General features: G+C 39.5%; 1 long non-coding RNA gene and 1 other non-coding gene across 2 annotated transcripts; one reads left to right on the top strand and one right to left on the bottom strand.

Moving 5' to 3' along the window:
• LOC111320509 (uncharacterized) lies at positions 1–12,267 on the bottom strand. Its single transcript, XR_015998573.1, has 3 exons — positions 11,759–12,267; positions 4,075–7,677; positions 1–3,934 (listed from the first exon to the last, which is right to left on the bottom strand). It is a non-coding gene; the product is annotated as an uncharacterized LOC111320509 (transcript).
• Positions 12,268–17,089: 4,822 nt separating this feature from the next.
• LOC148734390 (uncharacterized) lies at positions 17,090–19,780 on the top strand. Its single transcript, XR_015998665.1, has 2 exons — positions 17,090–18,184; positions 18,477–19,780. It is a non-coding gene; the product is annotated as an uncharacterized LOC148734390 (long non-coding RNA).
• Positions 19,781–23,232: the final 3,452 nt, after the last annotated feature.

Raw genomic sequence — 23,232 nt, forward strand, 5'->3', positions numbered from 1 at the left:
GTCACCTAATGTACTCTGTATATTACCCAAGTTATTGTAAATACCAACTACATCAACGTGCTCGGGTCCAAGCTTCTTCATTTGAATGTCTACATCACGCTCATAACTCTCCTTAGACTGTTACAGGTCACCTAATGTACTCAGTACGTTACCCAAGTCATAGTAAGTACCTCCCGCATTACCACGTACAAGAGTCCACCCCTCTTCATTTAAACGTCTAGACCACGCTCATAACTCTCCTTGGCCTGTTGCAGGTCACCTAATGTACCATGTACAATACCCAAGTTATTGTAAGTACCTGCCACATCAGCATGCAAGGGTCCAGCCTTCTACATTTCACTATCTAGAGCACGCTCATAACTCTCCTTGGCCTTTTGCAGGTCACCTGATGTACTCTGTACAATACCCAAGTTAATGTAACTACTTGCGATATAAACATGGTCGGGTCCAAGCTTCTTTATTTGAATTTCTAGAGCACGCTCATAACTCTCCTTGGCCTGTTGCAGGTCACCTAATCTTCTCTGTACAATACCCAAGTTATTGTAAGTACCTGCGACACCAACATGGTCGGGTCCAAGCTTCTTTATTCGAATTTCTAGATCACGCTCATAACTCTCCTTGGCCTGTTGCAGGTCACCTGATGTACTCTGTACAATACCCAAGTTATTGTAAATGATTGAGACATTAACATGGTCGGGTCCAAGCTTCTTTATTTGAATTTCTAGAGCACGATCATAACTCTCCTTGGCCTGTTGCAGGTCACCTAATCTTCTCTGTACAATACCCAAGTTATAGTAAGTACTTGCGACATCAACATGGTCGGGTGCAAGCTTCTTTATTCGAATTTCTAGAGCACGCTCATAACTCTCCTTGGCCTGTTGCAGGTCATCTAATCTTCTCTGTACAATACCCAAGTTAAAGTAACTACTTGCGACATCAACATGGTCGGGTCCAAGCCTCTTTATTCGAATTTCTAGAGCACGCTCATAACTCTCCTTGGCCTGTTGCAGGTCACCTAATCTTCTCTGTACATTACCCAAATTATTGTAAGTACCTGCGACGTCAACATGGTCGGGTCCAAGCTTCTTTATTCGAATTTCTAGAGCACGCTCATAACTCTCCTTGGCCTGTTGCAGGTCACCTAATCTTCTCTGTACATTACCCAAGTTATTGTAAGTAATTCCGACATCAACATGGTCGGGTCCAAGCTTCTTTATTGGAGATTCTAGAGCACGCTCGTAACTCTCCTTGGCCTGTTGCAGGTCACCTAATCTTCTCTGTACAGTACCCAAGTTATACTAAGTACTTGCGACATCAACATGGTCGGGTCCAAGCTTCTTAATTCGAATTTCTAGAGCACGCTCATAACTCTCCTTGGCCTGTTGCAGGTCACCTAATCTTCTCTGTACATTACCCAAGTTATTGTAAGTAATTCCGACATCAACATGGTCGGGTCCAAGCTTCTTTATTGGAGATTCTAGAGCACGCTCGTAACTCTCCTTGGCCTGTTGCAGGTCACCTAATCTTCTCTGTACAGTACCCAAGTTATACTAAGTACTTGCGACATCAACATGGTCGGGTCCAAGCTTCTTAATTCGAATTTCTAGAGCACGCTCATAACTCTCCTTGGCCTGTTGCAGGTCACCTAATCTTCTCTGTACAGTACCCAAGTTATAGTAAGTACTTGCGACATCAACATGGTCAGGTCCAAGGTTCTTTATTCGAATTTCTAGAGCAGGCTCATAACTCTCCTTGGCCTGTTGCAGGTCACTTAATCTTCTCTGTACAGTACCCAAGTTATAGTAAGTACTTGCGACATCAACATGGTCAGGTCCAAGCCTCTTTATTCGAATTTCTAGAGCACGCTAATAACTCTCCTTGGCCTGTTGCAGGTCACCTAATCTTCTCTGTACATTACCCAAGTTATTGTAAGGAAGTGCGACATCAACATGGTCGGCTCCAAGCTTCTTTATTCGAATTTCTAGAGCACGCTCATAACTCTCTTTAGCCTGTTGCAGGTCACCTAATGTACTCTGTACAATACCCAAGTTATTGTAAGTAATTCCGACTTCAACATGTTCGGGTCCAAGCTTCTTTATTGGAATTTCTAGAGCACGCTCATAACTCTCCTTGGCCTGTTGCAGGTCACCTAATCTTCTCTGTACAGTACCCAAGTTATAGTAAGTACTTGCGACATCAACATGGTCAGGTCCAAGGTTCTTTATTCGAATTTCTAGAGCAGGCTCATAACTCTCCTTGGCCTGTTGCAGGTCACCTAATCTTCTCTGTACAGTACCCAAGTTATAGTAAGTACTTGCGACATCAACATGGTCAGGTCCAAGCCTCTTTATTCGAATTTCTAGAGCACGCTAATAACTCTCCTTGGCCTGTTGCAGGTCACCTAATCTTCTCTGTACATTACCCAAGTTATTGTAAGGAAGTGCGACATCAACATGGTCGGCTCCAAGCTTCTTTATTCGAATTTCTAGAGCACGCTCATAACTCTCCTTGGCCTGTTGCAGGTCACCTAATGTACTCTGTACAATACCCAAGTTATTGTAAGTAATTCCGACTTCAACATGTTCGGGTCCAAGCTTCTTTATTTGAGATTCTAGAGCACGCTCGTAACTCTCCTTGGCCTGTTGCAGGTCACCTACTCTTCTCTGCACAATACCCAAGTTATAGTAAGTACTTACGACATCAACATGGTCAGGTCCAAGCTTCTTAATTCGAATTTCTAGAGCACGCTCATAACTCTCCTTGGCCTGTTGCAGGTCACCTAATCTTCTCTGTACATTACCCAAGTTATTGTAAGTAATTCCGACATCAACATGGTCGGGTCCAAGCTTCTTTATTGGAGATTCTAGAGCACGCTCGTAACTCTCCTTGGCCTGTTGCAGGTCACCTAATCTTCTCTGTACAGTACCCAAGTTATACTAAGTACTTGCGACATCAACATGGTCGGGTCCAAGCTTCTTAATTCGAATTTCTAGAGCACGCTCATAACTCTCCTTGGCCTGTTGCAGGTCACCTAATCTTCTCTGTACATTACCCAAGTTGTTGTAAGTACCTGCGACATCAACATGGTCGGGTGCAAGCTTCTTTATTCGAATTTCTAGAGCACGCTTATAACTCTCCTTGGCCTGTTGCAGGTCACCTAATCTTCTCTGTACAGTACCCAAGTTATACTAAGTACTTGCGACATCAACATGGTCGGGTCCAAGCTTCTTAATTCGAATTTCTAGAGCACGTTCATAACTCTCCTTGGCCTGTTGCAGGTCACCTAATCTTCTCTGTACATTACCCAAGTTGTTGTAAGTACCTGCGACATCAACATGGTCGGGTGCAAGCTTCTTTATTCGAATTTCTAAAGCACGCTCATAACTCTCCTTGGCCTGTTGCAGGTCATCTAATCTTCTCTGTACAATACCCAAGTTAAAGTAACTACTTACGACATCAACATGGTCAGGTCCAAGCCTCTTTATTCGAATTTCTAGAGCAGGCTCATAACTCTCCTTGGCCTGTTGCAGGTCACCTAATCTTCTCTGTACAGTACCCAAGTTATAGTAAGTACTTGCGACATCAACATGGTCAGGTCCAAGCCTCTTTATTCGAATTTCTAGAGCACGCTAATAACTCTCCTTGGCCTGTTGCAGGTCACCTAATCTTCTCTGTACATTACCCAAGTTATTGTAAGGAAGTGCGACATCAACATGGTCGGCTCCAAGCTTCTTTATTCGAATTTCTAGAGCACGCTCATAACTCTCCTTGGCCTGTTGCAGGTCACCTAATGTACTCTGTACAATACCCAAGTTATTGTAAGTAATTCCGACTTCAACATGTTCGGGTCCAAGCTTCTTTATTTGAGATTCTAGAGCACGCTCGTAACTCTCCTTGGCCTGTTGCAGGTCACCTACTCTTCTCTGTACAATACGTTATAGTAAGTACTTACGACATCAACATGGTCAGGTCCAAGCTTCTTTATTCGAATTTCTAAAGCACGCTCATAACTCTCCTTGGCCTGTTGCAGGTCACCTAATCTTCTCTGTACATTACCCAAGTTATTTTAAGTACAGGCGACATCAAGATGGTCGGGTCCAAGCTTTTTTATTAGAATTTCTGAAGCACGCTCATAACTCTCCTTGGCCTGTTGCAGGTCACCTGATGTACTCTGTACAATACCCAAGTTATTGTAAGTAATTGCGACATCAACATAGTCGGGTCCAAGCTTCTTTATTCGAATTTCTAGAGCACGCTCATAACTCTCCTTAGCCTGTTGCAGGTCACCTAATGTACTCTGTACAATACCCAAGTTATTGTAAGTACTTGCGATATCAACATGGTCGGGTCCAAGCTTCTTTATTAGAATTTCTAGAGAACGCTAATAACTCTCTCTGGCCTGTTGCAGGTCACCTAATCTTCTCTGTACAATACCCAAGTTATTGTAAGTACTTGCGACATCAACATGGTCGGGTCCAAGCTTCTTTATTAGAATTTCTAGAGAACGCTAATAACTCTCCTTGGCCTGTTGCAGGTCACCTAATCTTCTCTGTACAACACCCAAGTTATAGTAAGTACTCCCGACATCAACATGGTCAGGTCCAAGCCTTTTTATTCGAATTTCTAGAGCACGCTCATAACTCTCCTTGGCCTGTTGCAGGTCACCTAATCTTCTCTGTACATTACCCAAGTTATTGTAAGTACTTGCGACATTAACATGGTCGGGTCCAAGCTTCTTTATTCGAATTTCTAGAGCACGCTCATAACTCTCCTTGGCCTGTTGCAGGTCACCGAATGTACTCTGTACAATACCCAAGTTATTGTAAGTAATACCGACATTGACATGGTCGGGTCCAAGCTTCTTTATTTGAATTTCTAGAGCACGCTTATAACTCTCCTTGGCCTGTTGCAGGTCACCTAATCTTCTCTGTACATTACCCAAGTTATTGTAAGTACTTGCGACATTAACATGGTCGGGTCCAAGCTTCTTTATTCGAATTTCTAGAGCACGCTCATAACTCTCCTTGGCCTGTTGCAGGTCACCGAATGTACTCTGTACAATACCCAAGTTATTGTAAGTAATACCGACATTGACATGGTCGGGTCCAAGCTTCTTTATTTGAATTTCTAGAGCACGCTTATAACTCTCCTTGGCCTGGTGCAGGTCACGTAATCTTCTCTGTACAATACCCAAGTTATTGTAAGTACTTGCAACATCAACATGGTCGGGTCCAAGCTTCTTTCTTTTAATTTCTAGAGCACGCTCATAACTCTCCTTGGCCTGTTGCAGGTCACCTGATGTACTCTGTACAATACCCAAGTTATTGTAAGTACCTGCGACATCAACATGGTCGGGTCCAAGCTTCTTTTTTTGAATTTCTAGAGCACGCTCATAACTCTCCTTGGCCTGTTGCAGGTCACCTAATGTACTCTGTAAATTACCCAAGTAGTGGTAAGCACTTGCGACATCAACATGGTCGGGTCTAAGCTTCTTTATTCGAATTTCTAGAGCACGCTCATAACTCTTCTTGGCGTGTTGCAGGTCACCCATCCTCCATTGTACAGTTCCTACATTTAGCAAAATGGCTGTTTTGTTTAATTCTTTCTCACTACTTAGTTCAAACAGTTTCAAGGAAATGTCATAGTACATCTTAGCAACGAGGAGTTCGCAGTGATTCAAGCAAATTCTACCAAAGCGTTTAAAATGATTTAGCACAGCTGATGCTTTTACTCCAAGAACTCGCAATTTTTCTGGTGTGCCAAAAACGTCTTTAACGTTTGTGGCCAAAGCTTTCAAGTGCGGAACGAGTTGTTTGCTCGCTGCATTAGAGTTTAGCTCGTCCCAGGTTTCTGGTAGTTTAACGTCTATGTACTGGTTGAATGCTGTTACAGCACCATGAACAGCTTGGGCGTAATCAGGATGGTCATGACTCTCGCAAATTACAGATTTAATAACTTCATGAGTGACTTGGTGCACACCGATAAAAACGCCATTTTCTCTTTTTTCGAGCAACAGCAGTGAGTAGCCCTGGATCTGAACAGCAAGTTCCTCTCTCTCCACTTGCTTATCAATATTCAATAAATAATTTATGAGGATATCGAGAGGCAATGCTTGGTGAGCACAGAGGGATAGGAAAGTAAACGCATTCTTCATAATACCGCCACTGTCAATCGCTTTCTCGACGGCCAGCTTTGTTGCCGCAGTCATGGACGTGCTGTAGCTTGGATTTGTCTTTGTCAGTTCCTTTTCAGTAAGGGCTCGCATTCCTCTTTTTAGCTTGTCTAGATACTCCTTCCAGCCAAAGTCAGAAGCCACACTCTCACGGATCTTCTTCACATAAGTGACTGCGCTGGCAAGAGCAAGGGGTTGGTAATCTAACGCCTTCGCAACTTCATCTTCCATTTCTGAGTCCTCCAAGCTGGAGATATTTGCCAGAAAACACTTTGCATCGAGTGGCTCCATTCCTTTCATTATGGAGACATGCGAAATAAATGAGCAAGTAGAAGGGATAGACGAGGTATCCTGTGTTGTGATGAGTAACTGCCCTTTATTCCACTGTTCATTCCCTGATTGAGGTAGAAAGGTGTGTATGGCAGAAACACTTGTCACATTGTCAACCACCATGAGCCAGGATGCATAAAGGTGCAATTTTGTTGCAATCAAATCTTTGAGATTCTTGATCGTTTTGTCGATCTTCGTATCTTGGGAACTGTGAGTGTCAGTAATGTCGTACTCTGGACACTTGACCTGACGCGCCAATAAAACGTACGATTCCAATAGCGTTTGTGAATTTTCGGCATTCAAAGTCATCACAAACGAGGGGGCGCTTTCTTTGTCGTAAAACTTCTTAGCGACCAGACCAGCCAGCTGAGATTTGCCACTTCCAGGATTACCAGTAATGTACAGGAAGCTTAAACTGTTTTCGTTCGCTTCTCTCAGTTCATCCAACTGCTTCGTTATTTGAGCAACCTCGCCATTGCGTAGCGCAATTTCGTGTAATGGTTTGGGTGGAAGATTACAAAATGATGGAGCTTCGTTTTTCAATTGAGCTTCAAGGATCTGGAGTTGATTTTCTGATGTTTCTAGTTTGTTTTGAGTTTCTTGAAGTTCTTGAAGGAGATGCTGAACTTTTTCCATAAGACTTTTAACCTCATCAGTCTGGAAACTCTTCTTTTCACAAATGGCTCGAATCTGCGAAGTTTGCAAACCAAGTTGCTGAAATGCAATCTCAATTCTGCGAACAGCAAGCCTGAACCGTAGATCGGACAACTCACCCTGCGGCATGTGAGCAAATTCTTCATTACGAATCTCTCTGAGATCATCTACATTCGAGCGAGTTGCTGCACTAAGTCCGGAGCCAATAGAATCGGAGTAAAGAATTGCAAAAAAGAGTGTTGTACAATCCCACTTTTCCCTATTACCGCTGATAACGTTTTCCATTTGTCTGGCATTTTTTGACTTGCTCTTTCTGGACTCGTTGTTGTTGAAAGCCTGTCCATTTTGGGGTGTATCATTCCACTCTGCCAGAGTTAGTCGGTAACGACTGTCCCATTCTTGTTTAAAAATGGATCTTAGTTGCTGAGGCAGGATGTTAGTGACGATGTGACAAATCCTGAAATAGTTTAGCTGTTCTCTGGTGTAGACATGAGATGTCATTTTTTACATTGATTTGGCAGCTGTGAAAACAAGCATAACTATTAAAAAAAAATTGTCTCCTACTTTGTTGGATTACCTTTATTAGCGAAGGCATGAAAAATTTCAAAATACAATAACTTGATAGACAGTAACTGCATTTCCTTTTAAAATAGAGCCTCCATCCCACCACACCACCCCTGAAGGCAAGAATTGTGTAAACGGCCCTCTGAAAAGCCCACCAATATTTGAATCACCGATATTCAATAAATAAGTTTTTGAGAAGGTTGACTTTTTCCACCCCTGTGCTGACACTCCCTCTTTCTCTGCACCAGCCCTCACCTCTAAAAATAAAGGAAGAATTCACTGAAATAATGAACCTACAGGAACAGTCACAGCCGGGACTCAAATGGATACTCCAAAATCAGGTTTCCGTTTTATTTTCGAACTGTTCTCGTTCGGGTTCGATCCTCGTGACTTACTATGGACCAGATACGAAAGTCAGGATTTAAGATGTGGACAAAGATAGTAAGAATCCCGTACAGGTTGATTTCTATTGCATAAATAGCGCTCTCTACTGCGAGGATCGTGCATGATACGTACGTATCTGAATACCGCAGTTCAAAATATATGAACTGCATATATTCATTGTAACCAAAGATAGTAAATTAAAAGGTCGAGCGCATTTACCGAAAAATCATTTATTCAGTTCCAGTCCTTATTCGGAAACCTGATTTTGGAGTAACGATCATTGTCATAGACCCCTACGTCGTTCTTGTCTCGCCCTAATCTCAAGCCATACACATTACTTATAGCTTGCTCCATAGAGAGCGATAAAAAACAGGATAACGGCAACAACTCTTACTACATTCAGGCTTACTAAAATTTTCCCTGATCGCTTAAATCAAGGCGAAGACGACAGTCGACCAATACAATTTTTTAATTATAGACTAGTGAGCAGCAGTTCTGCGAACAGTAGTTGTAAAACTTCTTGTATTTTCCTACGCGTTTCGTCTAACTGTCGTAGACTTCTTCAGGGAGTTTTACAAGTATGACTAAACGCCTGTATTTATAAGCCAAAGTTACAGGGACCGATGACCGTAAAGGCTTGGCCGGACTTACGAACAGGAACAGGCGAAGTTGTGAAAAATTTGTGAAAAATTTAACGCGTAAGGCAAGGTGAGAAAAATATTTTGGGGGCCACGGTTTTAGCTAAAACCGTGGCCCCCAAAAACTTACTTACATAGATTAGCTATTGTCACAGTTTTCTTGTAACACACAGTACAATCTAAGTCAGTCAGAATATAACTGATATCCTTCTTAATACGGGCGTGACTGCAGTTGAACGTAGTGTTAAAGGCAAGAGTCCTGCTTGGCCGAGATCTATGTTTAGGCGGCCGGGAGATCTACGTCTCCTTGTCTTGGTAACGCACACCGTGAAACAGCGGCAGTAAAAACTTAAAAGGATAGCCTCTAAGTTGCAGTCGCTTCCAAAACTTATCCCAAGTCTCACAGAAAGACTTAAAGGAAGAACTGTTTCTAGCATATCTCATAAGCTCCCCTTTTATAAAAGCTTTCTTGTCGCTAGAGGGGTGAAATGACGTACTCGAATGGTATGTGAGAGACATTTGTTAAGAGGCTTCTGATACGTAGAAAATTGCAGCACGCTTGAGGAATTATCCTTATACAGACAAAGATCTAGAAAAGGAATACTACTGTCGCCATTACAATGAGTAAGCTTGATTCGATCATTAGCCTTAAAGGCTCTCGAGTTGCTCCTTCGCGAAGCAAGGGCTCCCAAAACTCCACTACTGATTGAGCTCGCAAGATTTGTATTCAACAATAACTATTTATCATCTGAATTCAGTCCGGATGTTTTTCACCAAGTGTTTGGTATTGCTATGGGCACTCCTTTCGCCGTCATAGTCGCAAACGCTTTTATGTATTTTCACGAAAAAGATATTTTGGCGCCGTACTCTCAATTCCTCGTGCTCTATAAGCGTTTCATTGATGACATTTTTGTTATTTGGTGTGGACCCAGGCATACCCTCCTGAAATTTCTTGGTATTAAGAGCATCAATATAAAGGGTAAAAAAACCGACGCCTAATGGCCTCAGACCCTCAAGGTGGTCTGCCTCTGCAATAGAACAGCCCCAAGACGATCATTTTCTCTTCATGATCGGTTGCAAAATTGCGTTCAAGGCAAACGTTATATGCGTGTTTTAATCATCTATGTGTATCTATAAATAGGCTCCTTGCTTAATGAGTGTCAGACTTCAATGATTTCAAGAAAAATCCCGAACTGCTGATTCTTTAATAGTCTTTGATATGGTTCTGGTTTGAAAGCTTTCGTGAAAACTGTTTCACTCACAGCTGGAATGAATCAAAACTTTTAATTATCACTAAAATTAAACACTATTTTCATTTTCCTTCTAAAAAGGGGTTTACCCCTGTCTCAAGTGACTGATTTCAGTCAACTCGACCATTAGTAGGTTTCCAAAGACATGCTGCGTCAGTCGAAGTTTTATAATTGATCAGCTTCGACCGAAAGAATAAAGGCTGAAAGTTTCGAAAGAAACTGTTTGGGGCTGCGTCGGTGGGAGTAACGAAATATATCCAAATTATTTCGACCGAAAGACCTTTTCTCCATCAAAGTTAAAGAACGACGCTGTTAATGATGCCCCATTAAACTAAGAATTTAATCTAATTTTGTTATGAAGGCTTTCATGAGAACTGTTTCACTCACAGCTGGAATGAAGTAAAAATCTTGTATATCACTGAAATCATACATGTAATTAAACGCTGTTTTCACTTTTCTTCTGAGAGGGGGTTTACCCCTGTCTCAAGTGGCTGATCTCAGTCAACTCTAACAATAGTTGGCTTCCAAAAACATGCTGCGTCATTCGAAGTTTCGCTTTGATTCTCGAATGAATTATAACTGATCAGCTCGGACGAAGACACTATTTCTCCATCATAGTTTAGGAACGGCACTAATTAATGATGCCCCACTAATCAAATAATTCAATTCTAATTGCATCTTAAACGAAGGACAATGTCTTGTGTTGCTTCGATAACAAACAAGAATCGCTAAGTAAAGCACGCTATTAACTGGAAATACTTTTGCATAACGTCACGGCCATTAGACGGTTATTCTGTTACTTATTTGAACGAACTGCTAATCTCTCTTTGCCCCCTTCAATAAGTGAATTCCATAGATTTCTATAACTGTTAACACAATTAGCACAACACAATCAAACATCACGCTTGCTGGAGCCGCTAATTAATGGAACATGCGCCGTCAGCTATCTTGGTGATTTGAGGGCTGATTTAAAACTCTGAGTCCTGTTTGAAACGATCCGAAATGCAGCTCAAAACTTATTTATCACTGACATATATTTAGTTGAACATTATTTTATTTTTTTCTCCTGAAAAGGTTTTTACCCAAGTCTCAAGTGACTGATCTGTCTCAATCAACTCTACGTATCAAACCATCAGAGATTTCTTCAATCTTTATTGTACTTGATTAGAAGATTCTGAAGAGTGGATCACTGACATTTAATTAAACACTTTTTTCATTTTCCTTCTGAAAGGGTTTTTACCCGCCTGACCCAAGTAAACCGAGTTGGTTTCCAAATTATCCTGCGTCAGACGAAATTCCGCTTTGAGTCTAGAATGGATTATTGTAGATCAGCTTAGAGACTGAGAGGACTTTTCTCCTTCACAGTCCAGAGACGAAGCTGATAAATCAAGTCATATTAAACAAAGACATTAGAAACTGTTGCTCATTATGAACGAAGAGGTACTATTTTCACCGTCTTAAGGGTGTCATCATCATCGATGGAATGAGGAAAAAAATAATCAGCAGTAAACATCACGCGATGTAGTGTTGTAGAATATATTTGGGCTCTTTTCTTGACGGGCCAACTTCAAATGAACTTCGTAGTTTTCCGCTAACATTCTCTTCGTCTTGGAAATTTCCACTCGGTTACCGAGATTATCGGAAGCGAGCAAGAGTGTTGCAACACAGCTCTAAGTTTAGTCCAAGTCAACACTTCTGGTTCCAGTCCGCATCACTCGAATAGACATAACATGTTTTTCCACTCTTTCTACGGAATATGCACTTACCGTTTCAAATCTTTCCTTTCAGAAATCCAGATTTTACGGATAAATTCAACGTGAGGCAGAAACTGCTCGCAGTGAGTTTCACTTTCAATATTGACCGAGAACTTTGATGGCGTGAGGAAATTGGGACGAGACAGGGTGCAACCAGCGTGACATGAAACTTTGGCAGCTTTAATTTTTGCTGATTTGCAGACTAACCTAAATGCTCAAAGACAGGTTACGTTCCGCTAAAAGAAAAGGAAAAGGAAAATAAAAAAAACAAACTACACCGTAAATATTTGTTACATTTATCCCGAAAAAAAGCACAAAAAAAAAGTATCTTGTGGAGTGGGCTGGGAGTGGGAGAAGCCTTTTTTTAATTTTTATGTTGTGGCAGTCCTTTTGGTAAAGGCGCCACCTTCAAAAGTCAGTGAAATACGTTTAATCGGTTATTTCTGCAGTAATTCGAGAAGTCATAAACTATCACTTAACATTCCCTGTTCAAAGGACACAGTTGGGGGTCTGGGAATAGTGGGCCCTAGTTCTCAGGACTGAAATGAGTTTCAAATCTTCAAACAGGGGCACAACAAGGATATTTCGAGGGGGTGGGGGGGGGGGAACACTGTGTCAAACAGAGGGTAGTCACCACATTGACCTGTCAACCTCCATGTCGTGTGTTTTCCTTAATGTGATAAAAAAAGGCTTACAAAGGGAGGGGGGTCATGGGGGATCTGTATCTAGGGTTTACAAAAGTTTTATTTGTTTTTCCCAAATGGAGGAAACCCAAAGGGGACCATTCTACCATTTATAATTCACTTACTGTATGCATACATACCAAGCTATATAAGCTGATTAGAGTTGTCTTCTGGTAACATTTTTCTGTCTTATTGGAAAGGATCATTTCTAAGCTTCTTCGCTAATTCAGCTATCAAGTCAGGATCAGGGAAAGCGGAAAATGTACATCACATAAAAATTTACAGCCACAGACACAAACTTCAAAATGAAATATATAACCCTGTATGTATTTCAGATTTTACCACTCCACAAAAATCCTTATTGTAAAACAATCTTTTAATGATGAACTTGTCTTTCTTGACAACAATTACTTTTATTTAAAAACTTGGAGAAAACCAGTAAAAATCTTTACTGCAATATCACATTTCACCATTATCTACTTTTCACTGACAGTAATTTAAAAGTTTCTTTAAAAAAATGGCTTTAGGTCATGTATATGAACTTTGTGCATTGTAGTCCTTGACTACATTACTATACAGTGCTAAAATCTCATCTCATCAAAAAATCTCATCAGCTAAAATCTCATCAGTGCTAAGATCTCATGGTATTTACGGAGACTCACTTGGACAGCTCTATTTTGGATAGTGAACTCTTCCCTTCTATTTATACGGTTTTCAGGCGTGATCGTGTTCAAAATGGTCGACGCGGTGGCGGTATTTTGATAGCTGTACGCGATACGTTGCGTGCGTCTGTGAGAGAAGATGTTAATTTCGATTCCGAATTATTATTTGTCGATATTTTATTCCCGGCGAATAGAAAAATTAGTCTAGGTGTCTTCTATAGGCCGCCTAACAGTAGCATTAACTGCCTGTTGGATCTACAAACGGCTCTTGATACTGTGGTTTCTTCATCACAAAACCCAGAGATGGTCCTTGTTGGCGACTTTAATATTCCCGAATTCGACTGGAACACCGACTGCACTTCTGTGAATTCACCTAACGCTACTTTTTGGTCGGATATCATACACGACAATTTTCTATTCCAGCTGGTCAAAGACCCAACTCGCAACGGAAATATCCTAGACTTGGTATTCGTCACGACTCTTGACCTAGCCTACGATCTAAAAGTTGGCCTTCCCTTCTCTGACCATAACTCGATCTCTATGCTACTATCAAGAAAATCATTCTCTGAAAGGAAATCGCAGAAGTTGAGCTATTCATTTAAGAAGGCGGATTGGAATCACCTCAGGAATCTTTTACATTACACTCCATGGCATTGTGCCTTTATGGATACTGACATTGATTGTATTTGGGCTGCATGGTCTGATATGTTTTTATCTGCTGTCAACGAGGACGGCTTATACTATTTTGCGAAACGAAACGAAACGAAACGAAACGAAACGAAATTGTACTATTTTGCGAAACGAAACGAAACGAAACGAAATTTTGCGAAATGGCGTTTTTTCGCCTTTATTTAGCAAATATGTCCTCTTCGTCCGAAACAAAATGTTTCCACTAATATTATAATCAATATTTCTAAGAGCCTGGTCACCTCTCATTTCATTGACCATAGTAGAATTCGCTTCGCAAAGTAGTAATTTTGACAGAATTACTATTTTGCGAAATGGCGTTTTTTCACCTTTATTCAGCAAATATGTCCTCTTCGTCCGAAACAAAATGTTTCCACCAATAAAATGATCAATGTTTCTAAGAGCCTGGTCACCTCTCATTTTATTGACCATAACAGAACTCGTTTCGCAAAGTAGTAATTTTGACAGAATTACTATTTTGCGAAATGGCGTTTTTTCGCTTTTATTTAGCATATATGTCCTCCTCGTCCGAAACAAAATGTGTCCACTAATAAAATGATCAATATTTCTAAGAGCCTGGTCACCTTTCATTTTATTGACCAAAATAGAACTCGTTTCGCAAAGTAGTAATTTTGACAGAATTACTATTTTGCGAAATGGCGTTTTTTCGCCTTTATTTAGCAAATATGCCCTCCTCGTCCGAAACAAAATGTGTCCACTAATAAAATGATCAATATTTCTAAGAGCCTGGTCACCTCTCATTTTATTGACCATAACAGAACTCGTTTCGCAAAGTAGTAATTTTGACAGAATTACTATTTTGCGAAATGGCGTTTTTTCGCTTTTATTTAGCATATATGTCCTCCTCGTCCGAAACAAAATGTGTCCACTAATAAAATGATCAATATTTCTAAGAGCCTGGTCACCTTTCATTTTATTGACCAAAATAGAACTCGTTTCGCAAAGTAGTAATTTTGACAGAATTACTATTTTGCGAAATGGCGTTTTTTCGCCTTTATTTAGCAAATATGCCCTCCTCGTCCGAAACAAAATGTGTCCACTAATAAAATGATCAATATTTCTAAGAGCCTGGTCACCTCTCATTTTATTGACCATAACAGAACTCGTTTCGCAAAGTAGTAATTTTGACAGAATTACTATTTTGCGAAATGGCGTTTTTTCGCTTTTATTTAGCATATATGTCCTCCTCGTCCGAAACAAAATGTGTCCACTAATAAAATGATCAATATTTCTAAGAGCCTGGTCACCTTTCATTTTATTGACCAAAATAGAACTCGTTTCGCAAAATAGTAATTTTGACAGAATTACTATTTTGCGAAATGGCGTTTTTTCGCCTTTATTTAGCAAATATGCCCTCCTCGTCCGAAACAAAGTGTGTCCACTAATAAAATGATCAATATTTCTAAGAGCCTGGTCAGCTCTCAATTTATTGACCATAATAGAACTCGTTTCGCAAAGTAGTAATTTTGACAGAATTACTATTTTGCGAAATGGCGTTTTTTCACCTTTATTCAGCAAATATGTCCTCTTCCTCCGAAACAAAATGTTTCCACCAATAAAATGATCAATGTTTCTAAGAGCCTGGTCACCTCTCATTTTATTGACCATAACAGAACTCGTTTCGCAAAGTAGTAATTTTGACAGAGTTACTATTTTGCGAAATGGCGTTTTTTCGCCTTTATTTAGCAAACATGTCCTCTTCGTCCGAAACAAAATATGTTCACTAATAAAATGCGCAACACAATCCCTGAAGTTAATTTACTAGTCGTGCTATTGATATCGCTGACTCGCACATTTCACGCCTTCTTAAGTGGTTAGTTTAAGGCCTGGAACAAAGTGTTATTCCTGTGGGAAATTAATTATTGGCTATAAATTTGTCACACATGCTGCCGCTGAATCAAAATTTGGCACCATAAAGAACTCATCGTACTTAAGATTTTAAATTGTAAATATTTAGTTAATAAGTCACGACGTATGTCATTAATTTAACTAGAAGTCGTAAATTATTGCAGAGTTGGTGGCCAGTGTTCTAATTATTTCTAACGCTTCACGTTTGGAATGACCGTCCATTGCAGTTAAGTAAAACATTAAGAGGAAAAATAACATTGCTGATGCCAAAAATAACTCGTGAAATATCTAAAATTATAATTTTAAACTTCGCGTGCATTCGAAAGTTAGGCCCAGTTCAAACGTCGATCGTTTCGTGAGCCAAACCAAATTTTAATTGAGGCCAACCCAAATTATTTAGAAGGACTCAATTGATTCAAACGCCGATCTTAATTCCAGCCGAACTCAATGAACACTTGATGTTTGGTCAAACTGCTTGGAAAATACGTTATAAGGTGACCAGAGGTGACCAGGCTCTTAGAAATATTGATCATTTTATTAGTGGAAACATTTTGTTTCGGACGAAGAGGACATATTTGCTAAATAAAGGTGAAAAAACGCCATTTCGCAAATAGTAATTCTGTCAAAATAACTACTTTGCGAAACGAGTTCTATTTTGGTCAATAAAAAAGAGGTGACCAGGCTCTTAGAAACATTGATCATTTTATTAGTAGAAACATTTTGTTTCGGACGAAGAGGACATATTTGCTAAATAAAGGTCAAAAAATGCCATTTCGCAAAATAGTAATTCTGTCAAATTTACTACTTTGCGAAACGAGTTCTGTTATGGTCAATAAAATGAGAGGTCACCAGGCTCTTAGAAACATTGATCATTTTATTAGTAGACACACATTTTGTTTCGGAAGAAGAGGATTTATTTGCTAAACAAAGGCGAAAAACGCCATTTCGCAAAATAGTAATTCTGTCAAAATTACTACTTTGCGAAACGAGTTCTATTTTGGTCAATAAAATGAGAGGTGACCAGGCTCTTAGAAATATTAATCATTTTATCAGTGTACACATTTTGTTTGGGACGAAGAGGACATATTTGCTAAATAAAGGTGAAAAAACGCCATTTCGCAAAATAGTAATTCTGTCAAAATTACTACTTTGCGAAACGAGTTCTGTTATGGTCAATAAAATGAGAGGTGACCAGGCTCTTAGAAATAATGATCATTTCATTAGTGGACACATTTTGTTTCGGAGGAAGAGGACATATTTGCTAAATAAAGGTGAAAAAACGCCATTTCGCAAAATAGTAATTCTGTCAAATTTACTACTTTGCGAAACGAGTTCTGTTATGGTCAATAAAATGAGAGGTGACCAGGCTCTTAGAAATATTGATTATTTTATTAGTGGAAACATTTTGTTTCGGACGAGGAGGGCATATTTGCTAAATAAAGGCGAAAAACGCCATTTCGCAAAATAGTAATTCTGTCAAAATTACTACTTTGCGAAACAAGTTCTATTATGGTCAATAAAATGAGAGGTGACCGGGCTCTAAGAAATATTGATCATTTTATTAGTGGACACATTTTGTTTCGGACGAAGAGGACATATTTGCTAAATAAAGGTGAAAAAACGCCATTTCGCAAAATAGTAATTCTGTCAAAATTACTACTTTGCGAAACGAGTTCTATTATGGTCAATAAAATGAGAGGTGACCGGGCTCTTAGAAATATTGATCATTTTATTAGTGGACACATTTTGTTTCGGACGAAGAGGACATATTTGCTAAATAAAGGTGAAAAAACCCCATTTCGCAAAATAGTAATTCTGTCAAAATTACTACTTTGCGAAACGAGTTCTATTATGGTCAATAAAATGAGAGGTGACCAGGCTCTTAGAAATATTGATCATTTTATTAGTGGACACATTTTGTTTCGGACGAAGAGGACATATTTGCTAAATAAAGGTGAAAAAACGCCATTTCGCAAAATAGTAATTCTGTCAAAATTACTATTTTGCGAAACGAGTACTATTATGGTTGATAAAATGAGAGGTGATTAGGCTCTTAGAAATATTGATTGTTTTATTAGTGGACACATATTGTTTCGGACGAAGAAGACATATTTGCTAAATAAAGGCGAAAAAACGCCATTTCGCAAAATTTCGTTTCGTTTCGTTTCGTTTCGCAAAATAGTACAATTTCGTTTCGTTTCGTTTCGTTTCGTTTCGTTTCGCAAAATAGTATAAACGAGTGTATCCCAAGGCGGACAGCGAAGAGAACTTCGAATGCACCATGGATAAGCGGGGATCTAATTAAGTTGTGTAGAAGAAAGAAAGTGCTTTATAAAAGGGCAAAAAAAACCTGTGCTCTTTCTGATTGGAACAAATATCGTAAATTCAACAACTATGTGAAGAAGGAGTGCAACTCTGCACGTAGGCAATTTATAAACAATCTGGCAGATGAACTAAAGACCGGAAACAGCTCAAAGCCTTTTTGGAACTTTGTTCAATCAAAGAGAAAAGTCAAATGTGATTTAGCGTCCTTAAAGGTGAACGATTCGTATCTTAACGACGACCTGAGCATTGCCAATTGTATGAATTCTTATTTCTCATCGGTGTTTACTGTTGAGGATCACGAAAACTTTCCCGACCTTGAATATATTACAGATGAGAAATTATGTAACATCTTTTGTTCTGCCACGGAAGTTGAGAAATTGCTAAGAAATTTGAATATTTACAAGTCCCCCGGGCCCGACTACATATCACCTCGCATCCTAAGAGAATGTGCTCAAGTGTTGTCATCTCCACTGGCTTTATTTTTTAATACATCCTTCTCTCAAGGTCAACTACCAAGTATATGGAAGTCGGCCCACATCACTCCAGTCCATAAGAAAGGGAGCAAAAATCTCATGGAGAACTACCGCCAAATATCACTGACTTGTATTGTTTGCAAGATTGCAGAAGCTGTGGTAAAGTCCCGTGTGGTCGACTTTTGGTCAGACCTCAATCTTTTTAATCCAGACCAATTTGCGTATCTAAGGGGTAAATCGACGTTGGCACAATTACTTACATGTTACAATGACTGGGCAAAGGCTAGGAATTGCTCGCAACAAACGGATATCATCTTCTTAGATCTCTCCAAGGCTTTCGACAGCGTGCCACACGAGCGCTTGCTGCTGAAACTACAACGGTATGGGATAGACGGCTCTCTACTACTGTGGATTAGAAATTTTTTGACGAATAGAAGGCAGCGTGTAGTGTTAAGGGGCAATTGTTCAGACTGGTCACCCGTGATTTCAGGTGTGCCTCAAGGAACAGTACTCGGCCCAATCCTATTCATTATTTATATAAATGATATTTCGGCAAACATTGCATCAACCGTGAAAATCTACGCTGATGATACTAAAATCTATCGCAAGATCATGGAGCCTGATAAGGGTATACCAGCCTTACAGCTGGACTTGAACAAATTAAGCGATTGGGCTAACAAGTGGCAGTTGCGCTTTAATCCTGGAAAATGTGAAGTTATGCGTGTAACGCACAGTAGAGACAGATCCAAGCCTAGTTATTCCCTTGGTACGCAACTAAAATCTGTCGACAGCGCCAAGGACCTAGGGGTCACAATAAACTACGATCTATCTTGGGGTAAACACGTTTCCTACATAGTAAACAAGGCGAACAAAGTGTTGGGTATAATTAGGCGATCACTTGAAAACGATAATCGCTATGCGTTTTCCTGCCTCTTTAAGTCGTTAGTAAGACCTATACTCGAATACGCTGTCCCCGTCTGGAGCCCCTACCAAAAAAAGGATATCGAATCCTTGGAAAAAGTCCAAAGAAGGGCATCTCGGTTGGCATTAAAGCAAAAACGCGGAGAAATGAGCTATGAAGACCGCTGCCGCCTACTGAATTGGCAAACTTTGGAGAAACGAAGAGAGTTTTTATCTCTGATCCAGTGCTACAAGATAGTTCTGGAAATAGATAGTCTTCATTTTTCGGACTTTTTTGAACTTACTAAATGTAATCGAACTAGAGCCAATCACGATTATAAGCTCTACGTAAAAATAGCTATCGTAAATTGCTACAAATTTTCTTTTTTTGTACGGATCGTTAATATGTGGAATAATTTGCCTAAAGATATTGTACACGCAGGATCATTGATTTTATTTCGTAACAGACTAAAGATTTACATGAATATTGATTGAGATGATGGTAAACAGTTTTTAATTATCTGTATATAATGTTTTGATCTTTTTATTCGGGGAATCTTTTATATAGGGTTAACCTCTAGAATATCCCCTTTCGAGAGATACTTTTACAATTTTTATTTTCCTTTCTCTTGAATAAAGTATTATATATATATATATATATAGATATCATGTTACTTATTTTGAACGAACAGCTACCTCTCTTTGTCCCCCTTCTAAAAAGCTTTTTCGTTTTTTGTACATTCCATAGATTTAACAGTTCAACACAATTAGCGTAACACTATCAAACATCACGCTTGCTAGCGCCGCCAGTGGAACATGCGCCGTTAACTATCTTGGAGATTTGAGGGCTGATTTAAAACTCGGAGGCATATTTGAAACAATCTGGAATGAAGCTAAAAACGTATTTATCACTGACGTATAGTCAGTAGAACAGTATCTTCATTTTCTTTCTGAAAGAATTTTTACCCGTGTCTCAAGTGACTGATCTCACTCAACTCGAACAATAGTTGGTTTTTCAAAGACATGCTGCATCAGACGAAATTCTGCTTTTGTTCAAGAGTGACTCATTGTGAATCAGCTTAAAGACTGAAGGGAATTTTTTCCATAACACACACGGACAACGTTGATTGATTAAGCCGTATTAAATTAAGATTAAATTCGGATCGTACCTCAATGAACAACGATCCTGATGTCATGTGTTAATATGATGACAAACGAGAATCGCTACGTAAAGAAAGTTACCAGCTTGAAATACGTTTGCGGCATAATGTCACGGCCATTCTTTTAAATCACAGATGATGTTTTGTCACTTTTTTAGAGCAAAATTTGCCTTGTTAAGTGTGTGTTTTATTTTCTGTACATTCTACAGATTTATCAGTTCAACACACTTATCACAACACTACCAAACATCACGCGAGCTAGAGTCGCCAAGTGCTGATACGCCGTCATTTACAGTAAGAATGTAAGAGCTGACTTAAAACAGGAGGCATATTTGAAACGAGCTTACTGTGAACCGCTTTCATTTACAAATTAAGAAATAAGATTCATATCATACTCCTTTCTTCATGAAATCAAAGGTAAGGTCTGACTTTGTGAATAATTATACCTTGTATGAAAGGAAGCGTGCATTACTCAAGCAGACATGCAGCATGCTACCCACTAATTCTACAAAATTATGAATGAGTGCTCATCGTTTCGCGGGTTACCTTCAAGAACTACTTTTGCCGCGTGTAAAGAACAGATAGTGCCAGGATGTCAAGAGAACAAAATAAGACAAACGTAGACATGATATGCTTCACATGAAAGAGATATGCGTTATTGACCATGCGTAAAGAAATACAGGACTCGTTATTCTTTATCCTTCTTCTTTTCTTCTTTTTTTTCCTGTTTCTAATTCTTGCGAAAATGAAGCATAAGGCCAATTTACAGCCATCTCTACTGAAAAACTTTGGTTAAAAAGTATTTATATTTTATGGCAAAAAGATTGCACTGGAAGAAGACAAGAAGCCTACACGTGATTTCTAAATTGTGTGTACCTGTGATATTGTTGTTACGAGGTAATATTCGTTTAAATTTCAAGATTCTTGTGATAAAGTTGGCACTACGAACGGAAAGAAATAGAGGAAAAGAATCCTTTGTTCAGGTTGGTCACCCGCGTATGTCTGCTTGGATTGCCCGCTTTGAACCCGGGAAAAGAAAAAAGCGATTGTAGCCGGTTTACATTTTCCATTTCTACTAAATTGTTCACTACTGTAAAAAAAAAGATAAAAAAGAACTTCCACAGCTTTGGATATTAAAAAGTCAGAAACGTGTCTAAAGAGAGATAACCAAGGACAACCATGTTAAGTTTCTTTCACTTTTGTAGCTACTTTTTTTGTTCACCATTTTAATTTCTTTTGCCATACAACAAATTTTGTATTGACCGGGCTTATTTAGCCAAGTGAAAAATGTTAGTTTCTCATTTCCCTTTTGAAATTGGTTTGATGGAAACTACAATCAAATCAATTGACAGTCGCCTCATGAAATGATAAGTATTTCACTTAGCATCAAGAACAGAGAAATTGAAATTTATACCCTGGTCAGATCAGACAAAGGAAATTGACTGGAATGACTCAACAAGGTAACAAAACAAAGCAGAACAGAGACAATTAATTTTGGACGCTCACGTATTCTTTGCGCCAGAAGGTAAAGGGCAGCATCGCATGGCTTTTAGCAGGATTATGGGCGATCTGATTGGTTCGGCATAAAATTCGACAAAATACAAATCGGTACGCTACCACAGCATTGTTTCGAGTATTTAAATTATTCTATCTGATCAGCTAAAATATCTGCTAGGTTTATCAGCGAATGTGCTGATCTTATTTGTGTGCCGATATGTGATATTTTCAATCAATCCATTAGCCAAGGGACGTTCCCAGACGACTGGAAATATGCAAGGATTACCCCTCTTTATAAACAGGGTGACCGCGGTGATGCTAACAATTACCGCCCAATATCGGTGATTCCAATAATGGCGAAGGTGTTTGAAAGGATAGTTTATGAACAGTTATATGCCTATTTGGAAGAGCACGATATTCTATGTCAAAACCAATCAGGGGTTAGTGCTAATCATTCAACTGTAACAGCTTTGCTGGAAGCGACAGATTCTTGGGCATATAATATTGATTATGAGAAAATCAATGGAGTCATTTTTCTAGATTTGAAAAAAGCTTTTGGCACTGTTGATCATGAGATCTTTCTATCGAAACTAAACTATTATGGTATACATGGAAAATCTTTCAGATGGTTTCAGTCATATTTGGAAAACCGAACACAAAAATGCTCTGTCAACGGGTCGCTATCCAGTAGCTACTCGTTGACTTGCGGCGTCCCTCAAGGGACCATCCTCGGTCCATTATTGTTCTTGTTATATATCAACGATCTTCCAAATTGCTTATCAAATTGTAAACCGAGAGTGTATGCCGATGACACGCATCTCACATATGCAGGAAGCAATCTTGAGAACGTTCAGTTTTGTCTAAATGAAGACCTAGAAAACGTCTTCAACTGGCTACAAGCGAACAAACTCACGTTGAACATGGCTAAAACCGAATTCATGCTAATAGGGTCGAGGCAGAGACTGAATACTCTCACAGCTTCACCAACAATTAGAATGAACAATACTCGAGTGAGCCAGGTTACAGCTACAAAATCGCTCGGTGTAATAATAGACGATAAACTCGATTGGCATAGTCACATCGAAAAACTAACGAAAAAGATCGCCTCTGGTATCGGGGCCCTAAAGCGAATTAGGCACCTGATCCCAGCATCAACCTTACATCTCATCTACCAAGCTTTAGTAAAACCTCACTTTGATTACTGTGACATTGTTTGGGGTAGCTGTGGGA

Source organism: Stylophora pistillata, chromosome 3, assembly GCF_964205215.1.
Source record: "Stylophora pistillata chromosome 3, jaStyPist1.2, whole genome shotgun sequence".
NCBI classification, from domain to species: Eukaryota; Metazoa; Cnidaria; class Anthozoa; order Scleractinia; family Pocilloporidae; genus Stylophora; species Stylophora pistillata.